This window comes from Emys orbicularis, chromosome 4 (assembly GCF_028017835.1).
Source record: "Emys orbicularis isolate rEmyOrb1 chromosome 4, rEmyOrb1.hap1, whole genome shotgun sequence".
NCBI lineage: Eukaryota > Metazoa > Chordata > Testudines > Emydidae > Emys > Emys orbicularis.
The window spans coordinates 17,163,645-17,178,673 of record NC_088686.1 but is presented as its reverse complement, the minus strand read 5'-3'; the positions used below and the strand labels follow the sequence as shown (position 1 = coordinate 17,178,673).

Genomic DNA, 15,029 nt, shown 5'->3' with positions numbered 1-15,029 from the left:
AAAATGTATGCATTTCCAGTGTGAATTTGTCTAGCTTCATCTTCCAGCCATCAGAACTTGTTATACCTCTCTCTGCAAGACTGACGAGACACCTTTATCAAATATTTGATCCTCACTGACTGGTCAAGTCACCCCTTAATCTTCTTTCTGTTAAACTAAATAGATATCGCTTCTTGAATCTCTCACTGTAAGACTCTTCTCTGAACCCTCTCCATTTTATCAACATCTTTCTTGAATTGTGGGCACCAGAACTGAACACAGTATTCCAGCAGTGACTGCACCAGTGCCAAATACAAAGATAAAATAACTTTTCTACTCCTACTCGAGATTCCCCTGTTTATGCATCCAAGGATCACATTAGGCTCTTTGGCCACACAGTTGCACTGGGAGCTCATGTTCATCTGATTATCTACCACAACCCTCCAAATCTTTTTCAGAGTCACTTCTTTCCAGGATAGAGCCCCCCATCCTATAAGTACGGTCTACATTCTTTGTTCCTAATGTATGTACATTTATATTTGCTCATATTAAAACACAGATCTTGTTTGCGTATGCCCAACCTACAAAGCAATCCAGATTGCTCTGTAGCAGTGACCTGTCCTCGTCATTATTTACTACTCCACCAATTTTTGGTCACCTGCAAACTTACGATGGTTTTATGTTTTCTTCCATATCATTAATAAAATGTTAAATAGAGTAGGGTCCAGAACCAATCATTCCAGGACCCAACTAGAAATACCTTATTAAATTTTTTTCAATTTTTTTTATTCAAAATGTTGTGTAACAGTAAATCAAACAGCTCACAGAAGGTGCAGTATATTTAGAATACACTTACCTTTCTCGACCAAAGTTATAAACTCACCATTCGTGTGAATAAAGTTACATACTTGCAGGATCAGAGCCTTAATTTTTCAATATATTCCCCCTACAAGCAGTTGTGTAAAATACAAATAAGATGCCCTATCACTAGTGACCTTTTAAAAAAAAAATGTATTCATAATTTAGTTTTAGTACTTGTAATCTAAAATTGCCATAGCACAAATTTTCAAATTAGCTTTTACAAATCTTCAACCTGATTTAAATGATTTTTAATCATGATTTAAATCGCTCTACCCTGTTAACCAATATAGATGTATCACATTATCAATATGTATTATTGATATCGCACATATTAATATGCATTAAGAACACAACATCTAAATGACATTATATTGTATGTGTATATATTTGTTGAAGTGACATGGCCTGTATTGGCCTACGTGTTTCTATAATCCTGTTCGTCAATGCTGAGTATCCCATAACACTTTGCAAAGCTGAAGTCAGTCAGCCTTGCCATTAGGAAACAGGAACCTTGTCAAAGGCAAAATACATTAATGTTCTGTGGTAGCAAAGGAGGTAGCTGCACAGACCAGTACCTGGAATGCTAGTATCTGAAACAAAGATAAGGGAGGTACTGAACAATTAAGGAACAGGTACGAACTAGTGGGCGGGATTATAGTGACATGTAAAGAGTTTTGTAACTTGTAAAATCATCCTATAAATACATTGGGTTCCCTCAAATATGATAGACAATGTGTCGCCCCATGATGAAGTGTCACCATTTCATCGTGATTATGGATAATAATGTAGGTGGCATCCATCTCCTCTAAAAGCATCCACTGCCACCGTCACCCAAGGATAATTACCCACCCTGAGGGGTGTGGCACCCCTGCCTTGAATTCGGAATGTGTTCCAGGTGGGCTGCCTACCAAGGTTGAAGAGCTTTGCCTATCCTCAGCATTCTGGTTTCTCTAAAAGAAACCCCCACTTTTAGTAGAAAAACTTACAATGCATGAAGGCAACTGATAGGGAGTTTGGCTGTCGGAGGAGGCTGATTTCACCAGCCATTGGGGCATTTTATAGGAATTGGGATATCGTCCACTACCCAACCCCATCCACAACAGCCTTTAATAGCCCCAAACAGAAGGGATTTGTTAAAAATTAGGGTTACTCTCTGACATTGTGTCCTGATGACTGTGAACAGACAAAGGTAACAAAACAGGTTTCTTCTATATAAAGGGAAAAGAGAATATGGTGGCAGATGTCCTGTTCAGGAGAAAGGGCTCTGACCTGCTGCCTCTGTGTCAGCCAGTGGCTCACCCTCCAGCAGCTTTATAAGGGGGAGGTGTTACCCTAAAACTGTGCCAGAGAGCAAGGGGCTCCTTGGACCAGGTAATGAGTTTCAGCTGGCCGGACCAATTCAGTGTACCCCAACTCACTATGGTTACAATCAGTATCTCAGGGGCAGGCAACCTATGACATGCGTGCCGCCTTCGGCATGCGAGCTGATTTTCAGTGGCACTCACACTGCCCGGGTCCTGGCCACCGCTCTGGGGGGCTCTGCATTTTAATTTAATTTTAAATGAAGCTTCTTAAGCATTTTAAAAACCTTATTTAACTTTACATACAACAATAGTTTAGTTATATATATTATAGACTTATAGAAAGAGACCTTCTAAAAACATTAAAATGTATTACTGGCACACGAAACCTTAAATCAGAGTGAATAAATGAAGACTCAGCACACCACTTCTGAAAGGTTGCCGACCCCTGCAGTATCTAAACAGTGTCATGTAACATCATCGGAAAACTAATAATTCACTAATCGTTAACATTCTTGTGTGATATGTGTACGCAATGTGTACTAAGAGTTATGGATATATGCTGGAATGATGACTAAAATGTGTTTAAGCCAGGCACATCGGGGGAGTTGGTAAAAGGGTCTGCCCTAGACAAAGGAATGTGTATTTGCTTCTCTGACCAACCCAGTTGTTAGGCAGAAAAAATGAAGGTCCACTTACATATTAGGTGAACAAACTATCAAGCTAACAAACAGGAGGAGACAGCTTCCAGCAAGGAAGAGAGACTTTTTCTGGGCATGAAGACAGAGGGGCTAAACTTCAAGTGATAAGCAATTGAATCAACTGAATGTATACAATATTACTGTATTATAAGTTTATTGAGTGAGATATTTTATAAAAGCCTATGACACACTGGTGATTAATATTATCATAAAATCAATGTATTAACACTATAGAAGGAATTATGGATACTCATTAATATTACACTTTATGGTCTGTGTCCATACAAAGGAAGAACAGGTCTCTTCTAAACAGAAGGGAATGTCACAACTATTTACCTGTCTTCTATGTAAATTAAGCATGGTGGAATCAAAGCAATGGAAGCCCCATTTACATACAGGTGGACGGGCAGACCACAGGAAGGGAAAAACAGCATGTCATCCTGCCTCTTGAAACAAGGTCATTGAACTTTGAAAGATATAAGGAAAGACAGAAACCATCTTTGGAATCCATTGCTAGATAGACACAAGGGAAGGAAACTCCTACAAGCCAAGAAAGATGGCTCCTTCAATTAAGGGGGAACTGAAGTCTCTGGAAACTGAATATAGGTGAGAAACCTGCTCAGGCAAAGACCTTTCACCTAGGAAGACAAGGGAAAATCAGCCCCTTGTGCTTTTGGGGAAGGTCTTGACTGAGAGAAAGTCAGCCATGGCTGAAAAGAAGAAAGATTGGTAAGAAATCTACCTAGAACAAAGACGGTAGCTTGTTAAGTCTCAGCCACTAGAAAGCATATTTTGCTTTGTTTTACTTGTAACTCTTTCTATCTTCATTCCTTATACTTGAGCTCACTGAATCCTATGTATATTTTGTTAACAAATTTGTTTTGTTTTTACTATACGCCAAACTCAGTGCCGTGTTTCGACGGAAGGGTGTATTTCCGCCAGTTAAGTTAATAAGCTGCAATGTGCTTTTGTCCCCTATAGGAGCAATAAACCTTATTATTTCTCTAAGTAGTTCAGGTGTGGGCTGGACACTTCAGGGCACACAGTTTTGGGGAAATTCAGGACTGGAAGTATGTTCCTGGCTGTAATCGAGGTGGAAGCCAGAGTGGGGCTGCAGACAGGCTGCTGGAGTCAGAGCTGCTTAAGCAGGGCTGTCTAGCACACAGACACTCAGGGCGTGACCTGCATGCGAGCGACAGCAGCAAAGCATTGTAAGGCACTCAGGGTTGCAGGGCAAGTGGTGACACAACCCCTTACTGGTCTTGATTTTATCCAGAATGCCATGACACATCCCAAAGCCTCCTGGCTGCTATGAGGCAAGGATTCTCTGCTACTGTACACCTTTCTGAGTCTTCTGGCAGCTGTGATGGGTGTGTATCTCCATTACTCTACCCCGGTATTTTTGAACCCTTCTCCTGTGATTCTCTCTAGCACCTGTCTCTGCTGAGGTTCACACATGCTTCCCAAACTGCTGCAGAATGAAAATGTCTTGATTCTTGTTAGTTTCAGTACCAGTCACAGAAACTGAAAAGAAGCAGTGATAACAGTTAATCACTTCATTTTCACTCTGCTGCACCCTATAAAACAGCATTGTATTGGTTTAACCATAATTTCCACTTGGAAGGTTATTTCTGTAACCATTAGGGCTAGAAATTTACTATTCTTTAAAATGAAAACTTAGATTATTCAGAAGGTAACAGTCACTTGCTCAGTAAATTTCCTACTCACCCCAAGTGAGTTAATTTTGTCAAGCCCAGATAAAACTTTTACAGAACTTGGAAAAGAGTTGTCTCTCTTTGGGGAATCAGAGGGAAAGAATATAAACTAATAAAAATGAGCATCTTTCTATAAATCATTGAGTAAAATCTTCAGTAACTGTGCAAAATTAGACAAGGCTTCTGTAAAGTTCAAAGTATCAAATTATATTTAGGTTTTCACTACAGAGCTAACTGCAAACTTCCTGATCATCTTTTCTAAACACCAAAGTAGAGCACTTAACCTTCCTTTCGCCTACCAAACTGGATTACAGCATATCCAGTGAACTTTCTAAAGTCCATGGTAAATTTCCAGCCTCCTTTCACATGGTTCACTCCCTGATAGTACTCTGTACAGACTGCGGTCATGCTGCTGCTTCTCTCAACACAGAACAAGTATTTCAAATGAGCTTTAACTGGTGGGTGGGTGAGAATGTGGGCAAGAGAGAGAGTAAAAGATCTCCTTGCTCTCGCTTGCAAATAGAGAGAATTTTAAAATGCCCTTCTAGAATCCAAGACAATACACAAACTTACTATTGCTTGTTTTGCTGTCCTCTCGTGCCTTGTTTTCTCAGTTATGTTTTCAAACCTGCTTATGCTGACTCTTAAGCTTAACAGTACTCTTCTTAGCTGAAATTCTTTTCCTTTCCTTTGGTTAGTAACTAAACTAAAGCTTCACATCACAGCTTCTTTTTTAACTAAAAAAATTGTACACACAATGGACCAAAATCTCACCCAAATATAAAATCCTTCAAATGTAATCAGGGTTGCTACATATTTTTTCTCAAAAGAAATTAATTTTATTATGACCCTGTGTCTGTGTTATGACATCCAAAATAATTCAGAATTCTAATTGTTCTGAAAACAACTGAATTTTGAGAAGAGAGGCAACTTTAGTGGTCGTCTTAACTCCCGCTTAACGTCCGTGAACTGCAAACACAGAAAAAGATCAAGGTTCAGAAATAGGTAGGTGAACAATTTGGGTAAGACCAATTGGGTAAGCCCATTGAGAACAGAGATGGATTACAGAAAGAGGATCAATAAAAGGAAGAGACCACCTAGTCTTGTTCTCTTTGCAAGAAGAACGTGGTCTGGGAGCCCAGCTGCAGAAGGGTCAGCCTCCTAGCAACACAATGGACACAGCTGATCCTGGAAGGAGCTGCCTGACTGATTGCACTTCCTGATAGGTGGAGGGGAGGAGCTAGCTACCACTTGACCCAGCAGTAACCAGAGCTCATTGGCTGCTCAGTGTGTTCCATACCTGCAGCTGTGCTTGGTCCTGCTTCCTGTGCCTGCCCAGCCTGTTCCTGCCCTTCTCCATGCTTGATGCCTCTGGCTCTGATTTCTGACCACATCTTTGGCACACATATGGGCTCTGGCATTTGTCTTCTGATTCATGGCTTTGACCCTCAGCTCTGCTCCTGACCAGGCCCCTGGGAGTCCCGTGGTCCTGATTCTTGACTCTATCTTGGCTCTGCTCTAACCTCCAACCTGGCCATCTCCATGGTTTCAACCATTAGGCATGACTGCCCACATCCCAGTTACTAACACTCTGAACTATCAGAGCTCAGCTATCTTTTTCCCTTAGTTTCATATTTATTTTTTCTGTCAAACTTAAGGGTCGTACTTATGAAAGCGGACAGTTTCTCCCAGCAACTACCACAAGACTATGGGATTCCCTTCCAGATGTAATAGGAAATGCAAAGTCTCACTTCTCTCTTGCACACCCCACGTGAATGCAATGACAAGAAGCTACAGAGACCACAGTCTACCTTTGGTTAGTTGATGAAAGACTGAAATGGCTGCCAAATGCACCTGGATGGAGTTAATCTTTAAATTACACTCAGTTAGATAAAGAAGGTACTCAAGTAATTTTTATGCAGGACAAGAAATAGGGTCTTCTTGGACCCTATCGCATGACATGACAATCACTCAGAGTTGTATATCTTTCCGGAAGATGGCTTCCGGGATGTCAGGAGAACATGACTGTGATTAATCTCTGAGCAAAAGTATTGCCAAGCTTAAAATGAACAAAGGTATTGTCAGTGTTAGGCCTCAAACTTCCGCTTTGCAAAGGTAAAAAGGACACGCTTTGCAGAGGTGAAGAGGGCAAGCTTTGCAGAAGTAAGCTAAGACTTGTGGTCAAAACGCACTGCAACCAGATAACACATTCTAACTCCTATAAAAGGAAATAAGTTGTGCCCCCGGGCACAGCTTGTCTAACCCACAATTAAAACAATTGGCTACAAGAAAATAAGTAAGTATAAATTATATGGTCAAAGCAACACAAGGAGATAAGCAAGCATAAATTATACAGCCAAGGCGACAACGCTAACCACATAAAGATTTGGCTGACACTAACTGGTCGGTCTGTTTTAAGACATGGCGGACAGATCAGATAAAAAGTATGAAGGCACGGGACTGTGTGTGTGTTTCGGTCATAAGAGAAACCTGACCCACACCCCCTGAACCGAAGGGACGTGTACTTCACTACCATCTGTACCTGGCCAGTGCAGAAAACGGCCAACTGAAGGGTAACATATTTTGGGGCAAATGCAGGGTAAGGTCATGGAGTAAAGAAGTCTGGTTGCTCGGGCAGAATTGATCTCAAGTTGTATCGATACTATCGAGTTAAGAATAGTAGTAAATAGCTAATGAATAATAACTTTACATGTACTTGTGCTTCAGTATAACTTGCCATTTATATTAATCCTTATTCAGTGCTGGTCTTTAATCTTGCTTTTCTTATTTTGTCTGTGTTACCTTTATAGTCGAAAGTTATTAAAAACCTTTTTTGAGGAATAATCAGTAGTTTTAATTTTTCTTATAAGGGCACCACTCAACCTCATTACATCTGTGTTGGGTGGTGGGAAGTAGTGATCACCCAGGGCCCAATTAGGGTCCTGACGCATGCCTCCCTCTTCCTTTATCTCCGCAATGACCTACCTGCTCAGAGACACCAGGTCAGGCAACTTGTCCAAGACAGGACTCCCTGGTTCTAGATGTGATCTGAGACCAGAGACTCTCAGCCTGATGAGATTAACCTTGGCCATTTGCAACAGAATGGCAATTATGTGCCAGCAAGGAGCTATTAGGACCATGTAATCTTCCTTTTTCCAGAGCCTTGCCAAGATCTTTCCTACCAAAAGGACTGGAAGAAAGGGACATGACATAGCCTCATTTTCAAGTGAATGGAAAGGCATCCCTAGCAGTCTTTTCTCAGTACCAGGAACAGAAGACCAGTAGCTGCTTGTCAGGTGAGTGGTGAAAATATTCACCTCTAGTGTCTTCCACTGTAGGAAGAGCTAATCACTCAAAAGAATCTATTATGGATTAATTTAGTCTGCAATCTCATTCTCCTCTTCTACCAAGTGCATGGCAACTAAAAATATTATCACTATTGCTATTGGACAGACCTCACGTCCATCCCCACAGGGCTTCCCAACAGAGGAAGTATGACCTGGTGCCTCCCTGCTTATTTATATAAACAGTGGCCTCTTTGTTTGTTTGTTTGTTTGAACTACCTTTGGGGAAGATTTGGTAGACCACATTACAGCATGTTGCAGATGCAAACTGGTAAAACCATCACCCAACTGCATCTCTGCACTGCAGCTCAAAATGTTGGGGCACAGTACCAAAGGTCTAGCCAGTCTTCCCTCTGATCACAATTGCCTTCACCAACAAGCTCTTGTTGGGACTTAGCCAGTGGCAACCTCAGTGGAAGATGTATTTTTTTTTCTTGATCACCTTCAAGACAAGGACAGCTGCATGAAGGGTCTGCCACATTTCCCTCAGCTCCCCCAAAATAGGGTGCAAGAACACAGCAACTTTAATACCCAGGAGGTCCTGACATGGGCACCTTGCAATTTGACTCCACTGGATTCCTGGACCGGTTTAAATTCAAGATTGGTTGAAGCTATTGAACAGCTTCTGTAAAAAAGTGGGGAAAGTAGGGCCCTTCTCTGCAGAATCACTGCCTTTGTGCTTCTTTCTAGTAGAAAAATACTTCAGCCTCAGAAAAGTCCTACAACTCACTCAAATCCAAATAATAGTCTACCAGCCTCATTCTCAGCATGTCCACAATCAAGTGTTTGAAACTGTCTAAATCAAGCATTCTCACAAAAAAATTTTGGTGGCCTCAGACTGCGGCCACCAACTCTTGCTGGTGGCCATTCTGACATTTTTTTCTAAAATACTTAATTAACTTTAGGAAAAACAAATAAACATGCACACATACAGGTCCAAATCATCATAATTTATTTATGTCTGGGGGTTATTTCAGACTCAATAATAAAAATAATGGACAGTTGTCTCTATTCTTTACTGGACCTAAACAGAATAGAAACACAAATGAGTTCTCCTCAATGGAACTCAACTACCTTTGAAACACCAAATTTCCTAACCCCATGCAAATCTAAGCACCACAAGACCAGCTTCCTGATGAACCAGAGCTCTCTGACTTCAAGCACCAAGTCCCTGAATGCATCATGGAGCTGATGTGTGGCACAGCTCTCGGCTTCACCGGCCAGATCTATACTGACACACTGGCACCAAGTCAGAGGGATCAGCATTTGTAGCAGACACAGGCTTTCGCTTTAAGGGTTTACCCTTGGAAGCATTCTGCACCAATCTCATGCCAGACTTAGGCCAGATCTACACTATAAACTTACAGTGGTATAACTAAATCGCTCAGGGGTGTGAAAAATCCACAGCTCGGAGCAATGCAGTTATACCGACCTAACTGCCAGTGTAGACAGCAATGTCGACGGGAGGGCTTCTCTCGTCAACACAGCTACCACCTTTCGTGGAAGTGGATTAACTATGCCAATAGGCAAGGCTCTCCTGTCAGCACACTAAGGTCTTCACTGAAGCACTGCAGCATTTTAAGTGTAGACTTGCCCTTAAAAGGAGTAAGATTGAGATAACATTTGCAGATGTATCCAGCAGCCCTGCAGATCATGGTCAATTCCAAGGCAGACAATGTAGCAAATACCACCACACAGGTGGCTGGGAACACGTTACCTTGACTCAATGCTCTCTATACTGGTTCCCCACTGAACAGAGTCCAGTTCATGTTTGCTGTGTTGATCTTTAAAGCCCTGAATGGAGTTAGACCTAACTACCTGAGTTCACGGTCCTCTGTCTGTGACCATGACCTCCCACATGTGCTATACTCCAATGGAAAAAACAAAACTGTTAATCAATAAGGGGTACGATAAATCCTTATCACCAGTGTTATCCACACAAGAGGGAAATATCTGTGATGTGTTAAGTATGAAGAAAAAGCACCTGATATGACAGGTATGCCGTATGTTCCCTAAATGACATTTGACAGTGCAAGGATTCACATTCAAAATAAGGGGATCTCATAACTGCCTGAGACAATTTTCATAAGAGGCAGACCAAGACTATGGAACTCAATGCCATTGAAATAGAAAGTGACTACTAAGGCTACATCTACACTAAACACCTTACAGCAGCACAGCTGTACCGCTGCAATAGCACCGCTGTAAGGTCTCCTATAAGAACTCTCCCACTGGCATAATTAAACCACCCCCAACAAACATCAGTAGCTATGTCAGCAGGAGACACTCTCCTGCCGACAGAGAGCTGTCCACACCAGCGCTTTTGGTGGTGAAACTTATGTCGTCGGGGGGGTGTTTTTTCACACCCCTGACCAACAAAAGTTTTGCAGATAAAAGTGCTTGAGTAGACAAAGCCTTAGTTTGCTAAATTTGGAGCTTAAATGCAAAACCCACCTCTTCCACGATGCTTCCCCACAATAACACCCTGCACTTTCATAAGTACACCTCTACCTCGATATAATGCTGTCCTCGGGAGCCAAAAAATCTTACCGCGTTATAGGTGAAACCGCGTTATATCGAACTTGCTTTGATCCGCAGGAGTGCGCAGCCCCGCCCCCCCGGAGCACTGCTTTACCGCGTTATATCAGAATTCATGTTATATTGGGTCACGTTTTATCGAGGTAGAGGTGTATGTAGAAAAAAAATTAAAGCCTAGCCTGTATCTTGCTGGTTGGGAAGGAAGAAATAGTTGCCATGTTCAGTCATGGGAGGCACTCTGATACTACAGTGATGTAAGAACAAAGACACATGGTCATCTTGACATAGGTGACTGGGGGAAGCAAGCCATGTGCTCACTAATGTAGTACAATTTTATTCAATTCTTTAATTTATTCTTTTAATCTTTTATGACTCTGGTTCTGCAGTCAGAACTCAAGTCAAAGTTACACTGACTTCCAGGAGAGTTGGGACAAGTGGGGATTGCAGTCCTGAGACCCGATTTTCAGCTCACGGGATGTAATTCCTTCCATCAGATCCTGAGACCAGAATCATCAGGAAAAGGGTCTGGACAGTAATCAGTTCTTCCCTGTAAGACTAAGACTATCAGATCCAGACAGTCCACCACTCTTCTCCCAGCACAACACATGCAGTTGTTCCTACCAGGCTATTTCCAGCCATCCCAGGGTGGGAGGGTAGGAGGGCAAGAAGCAACCAGTGATAGAGCATCACAGGCTCTGAGATTTACCATTTATTTGGGGGGTAAGCAGGTAGCTTTGTCTAGTTAATGTATTTGACATTTTGCTGACATTAGAATGAAATCGTATATCTGATTTTCTTCTTTCAGGTGTCTGGAAACTGCTGTTGAGACAGTTCCTTGAAACACCAGTAATTTAAGTAATTTTTATAACAATGTTCTTCTTCCGTGTTTCTCCAATAGAGTTGAGACCAGCGCAGCAAATGTCTCAACTATGCTTAGCCCTGAAAGAACAGGGGATGGGAAATGTTCTCAGCAGACCTAAGACTAAGGAAAGGCCTCTATTGCTCTCAAACCTGATAAATGGGGGAAGAAAACAGTGCATCATGCTGACCAATATTGTCTGATTGTTTCTATGTACTCCCATCTCTTTGTATCCAGCTATCTTATACTTAGATTGTAAGTATACAAAGTAAGCCTCTTTGGGGCAGGGACTTGCTGTGTTTGTACAGCGCCTAGCATACTGGAGGTCCTGGCCCATGTCTGGGGCTCCTAGGCGCTATAGTAATAAAAATAATTAATAATAAAATAGAGAGAATCCATAATAAGTTGCACCAGTTCAGCTAGAGTGGCACAAAAGATTTCATCCCAAGTGCTGGAGCCAATCATCATGGGGTCATGATGGGAAAGTACTGCGTGCAGACAGGGTGTTCCACTCAAGTTTGCAGCCAATGCCTTTCCATCTAACATAGACAGGGCCTACTTGCCTGACCTAAAGCACTTTTTAAATAAAATTTAGTTATAACACCAATCATACCAAACTATGTTATAACATGGCCAGGTGGGCCACAAACATTTTACAGTGCTTGTTAGACTTGTTTTTTTTATGCTGTAAATGGGACATTAAGTGTGTAGAGAATGGACTGGCTAACAGTATCACAGGCACTTAGGGCTAAATCCACAAAGGGCCTTAGGCATTGAAACACTCAGCGTTGCAACACCCAATTTTTAGGTACCTTGCCACTCAGTGGAATCCACAGCCCTGAATTAGGTGGCTAATCTCCTCATAAAACGCATGGGGAGAATTAGGCACCTAATAATGTAATCCACCAAAGCCAGCAAACTAAGAGGGTAGGTGACAAGGCTAGCCAGTAGGAAATGCCACGAAGACAGTTTGCCCTAAGCCTTGCTCCTCGAAAGGTATTTAGGTAACTAAGTTTGGGCTGGCGGAAAGCACTTCCCTCCACTCAGAATTCACAGTTTGTGAATGCTCTCAAGAAGTGGGTTGTAGCCCACGAAAGCTTATGCTCTAATAAATTTGTTAGTCTCTAAGGTGCCACAAGTACTCCTGTTATCTCCTGGAATCAGGTGCTACTATTAGCCTATTCGTTAGGACACTTACCTAGGATGTGGGAGGCCTAGGTTCAATTCTCCCCTCTCCCTCATGTGGAGCAGGGATATGAACCTGGCTCTTCCAGGAGACTGCCTTAACCATTGGGCTATAGGGTATTCTGGGACAGGTCTCTCAATTTCTCCTACCCAAGCTGCACTATGCTGTATAAAAATATTCACTGAGACAGAGTGAGAATGACTCTATAGTCCAGTGGTTAGGGCACTCTCCTGAGACAGGGGAGATTTAAGTTCAAATCCCTTCTCCACATCAAGCAGGGGTGCTGAACTCTCTCTCATCCTGGGTGAGTGCCCTTAACTAATGGACTAAAAGTTTAAAAGGGGTGGGACACACATCTCCTTCCATTTTGTGTGCGTTTAGGAATGCTCTGAGAATGTCTATCAGACAGGTCCTTAAACTGAGGGCTGTGTGCATGCTCACTTTTGGAAACTTTGGGTGCATCTTCACAGCAGAGTTAGCTCAAGTTATCTGCATCATCCGACCTTCAAATGTAAGCTAATCGTTGTAGTGAAGACAAACCCTTAGGCACCTAAGAGACTTTAAAGGGGGAAATGTAGGAACCTACAGAGTTAGGTGGCAGCTGAGCTGGGGTTTTGAGAAGCTCAGTGGCACTTAAAGTGTCAGTTAGGTACCTATGTCCTTTTGTGCATCTAGCCCTTAGACCCCAAGTCCTGCAACTGAATCCACATGGACGCAGGGGTCTGCCCACCTGGCTCCAATTGCAGGATCGGGACATTTGTTTACATCACTGCTTGATAAAATATTTGAAAGCCACCCTTCAGTTATATCAAGGGACGGACAACGAAGACTGAAAAAGAGATATTCACTTGTCTCCAGCTGCTCAAGAGTTCCCCAGCCCAAGTTTTACTCTTGAAAGTAAACGCACCAAACAAAATCTCACCCAATACAAACCAGACGGGGGCGGGGGGGCACAATTACTGACCTGTTCACCTGTCAGAAAACCTGTCAGATGCCTCTTGCGCAGGCTAACGAGCGAGCTCTCCCCTGCATGCTGTCCCTAAAGCAGTGTGCTGAGGGGGGAGCAGTGCTGGACGATACCCCAGGCCGGTGGGTGAATAGGGAGGGCTGCCCCCACCGCTATAGGGAAAGCGTTGCCCGTCCTGGAGCGCCCAGCCATGGAGAGACTGGGGGCACCCCACCCCGTGCCCCCACCCAGCCCCCCTTCCCCCGCTCACCGTCCAAAGACACGAACTGCCCCACGGCCGAGGAGCCGCCGCCGCTGTTCTCCACGAACTGCACCTCGGAGACGATGATGTTGTCCTCGAGCACCGAGCCGCAGCCCGTACACACCGCGTCCCCCCGCGCCGCGTCCACCTCGATCTCCGAGCCGCCGCACACGGCGCACACCCGCCCGCCCGGCATGGTGTCCCGCGGGAGCCGGGCCTCTGCCCGCGCCGCCTCGCTCGCTAGCTCGGCTCGCGCGCCGCCGCAACCGTCTCCTCCACCTCCCCGGGCCGGGCGCCGCTCAGCGTCCGGCCCCTTCACCGGTCAGCGCACGGGGCAGGCCTCGGCCGGGCCGGCTGGGGAGGAGCCCAACGCTAGCAGCGCCCGGGCCCGCCTCCTCTCGCGAGAGCTCGCCCGCTGCGCGGCTGGCCCCAGCTCGCCCCCCCGGTACCTCTGCCCAGATTGGGGCGGGGATGCCTGTGTATCAGCGTCTGCTCTAGAGTCACCGCCCACAGCTCTCCGTCACCAACCACCAACCCCCTACAGCCGATAGCCCTCCGTCACCCTCTCAGCAACCACCACCCCCTACTACAGCTCCCCAGCCTGTCACCACCCATAGCTCCTCCGTCACCCTCTCAGCAACCCCTACAGCTCCCCAGCGTCACACACACAACTCCCAGCACCACCCACAGCCCCCCATAACTCTTCTGCCTGCCACCACCCAGAGACCCCCCCCAAACCTCACCACCCATAGGCCCCCCCAGTACCCACAGCAGACTAAAGCTGCCTGTATTAGTGTCTCATCTTCACCTACAGGCCCTGCACCTCCCCACACCCTCTTAATTACCTCCCACCACAGGCCCCCTGCCCCTCCACCACTGCCCATAACCCACCCCCAATCACCACCTCACTGCCCCCCTTCCTTCCACCAACTGACCCCCCCAGCCCTCAGACCCCCTCTGTCTCCTTCCTATAGCCCCTTCCAGGCACACCACTGTACCCTCTATAGCCCCTAGGAGTCTCTGTTGTTTGGCATGCTGCTGCCCCACACTCTTCACATCTGGATCCATAGTGCATCTGTCATTGCATCATTTGCTTCCTAGCACTAGCTACACGCAGGCAGTGGGACTAGAACCCAGAACCCATGACTCCTGAAAGCACCAGCTTCTAGCACTTGCGGTGCTGCCTGTGGTATTTAAACTTAAATCCTCTCTCTGTGCCACTGAATAACAGGTCCCAATAATTTTATCAGGTCTGAGTTACGTATACACCATTAGGTACTAATTATCTCGTACTTGGTATTTATAGTATAGTGTTTTACACTTTCTAAGTGTAGTAC

At 44.4% G+C, this 15,029-nt stretch overlaps 1 protein-coding gene across 2 annotated transcripts in view; it reads right to left on the bottom strand.

Annotated features, from left to right (window-relative positions):
• Window positions 1-13,756, bottom strand: part of BRF1 (BRF1 RNA polymerase III transcription initiation factor subunit) — a 243,246-nt gene extending 229,490 nt beyond the window's left edge. For both annotated transcript variants that reach the window (XM_065402496.1, XM_065402497.1), the window contains exon 1: window positions 13,702-13,756. The gene's annotated coding sequence lies outside the window, so the exon portion shown is untranslated. The remainder of the gene's footprint in view (window positions 1-13,701) is intronic.
• Window positions 13,757-15,029: the final 1,273 nt, after the last annotated feature.